Source organism: Salvelinus sp. IW2-2015, linkage group LG23, assembly GCF_002910315.2.
Source record: "Salvelinus sp. IW2-2015 linkage group LG23, ASM291031v2, whole genome shotgun sequence".
NCBI classification, from domain to species: domain Eukaryota; kingdom Metazoa; phylum Chordata; class Actinopteri; order Salmoniformes; family Salmonidae; genus Salvelinus; species Salvelinus sp. IW2-2015.
In genome coordinates, this window is record NC_036863.1 from 35,525,008 (window position 1) to 35,526,040 (window position 1,033).

Genomic DNA, 1,033 nt, shown 5'->3' on the forward strand with positions numbered 1-1,033 from the left:
CAGCTAGCTCTGATCCAGGTCCCACTCAGCCAGCTAGCTCTGATCCAGGTCCCACTCAGCCAGCTAGCTCTGATCCAGGTCCCACTCAGCTAGCTCTGATCCAGGTCCCACTCAGCCAGCTAGCTCTGATCCAGGTCCCACTCAGCTAGCACTGATCCAGAGCCCAGTCAATTTGCTAGTTCTACTCTACTACTATGGTTTTATAATCTGAGTGTATGAAATGTCCACAGGTGTGTTACCTGTTCTACTTCATGTCATGTGACCAGGTGAGATCATGTGATGGTCATGTGACAGCTCTCTTCCAGTCTATTAAAACCATAGATTTGAATGTCTTTATTCTTTTGGAACTTTTGTGAGTGTAATGTTTACTGTACATTTTTTGTTTATTTCACTTTTGTTGATCTATTTCACTTGCTTTGGCAATGTAAACATATGTTTCCAATGCAAATAAAGCCCTTTCCCATGCCAATAAAAGCCCTTAGTTTGAAGTTTAATTGATAGAGCTCACAAATGCCCAAAAGCCAGTTTTGCATGGGCAGTGCCATTGAGGACTTCCACCATTTTTAAGTAGTCAACTGGGTGGGACTTCCTATCGATTAAGGAAGGATCACATAATTCCATTTAGGTCATCAGGAGGGATCAGCCAATGAATTATAGTGGTGAGCAAACATTCCATAACTGCAGGTGGCAGGTAATCGCCAACCTTGTTTTTATACCTATTCAAACAGAATACTCTAGGCGATAGTATGCACCCTTTCAGTTTGGTTACCAACTCATAGAAGTAGGAGAAGCAGGAAATGTACCACTTCAAAATGGAGATGGCCTTAATGGTGCTGCCCATGCCCACACAGACGCCGTAATGGAACAGATAAAAGAGGAGTCCTCTATCATTCTCTGATTAAAACACACCACCATAGAAGAAGAATGATGTTATAAAAATATGACAACTCTAAATATAAACATATAAAGCAGTCTATTATGGAAAAGCTGAAATGAGATCTTCTGGTTAATAAAGTTTCCATTGATTCCACTC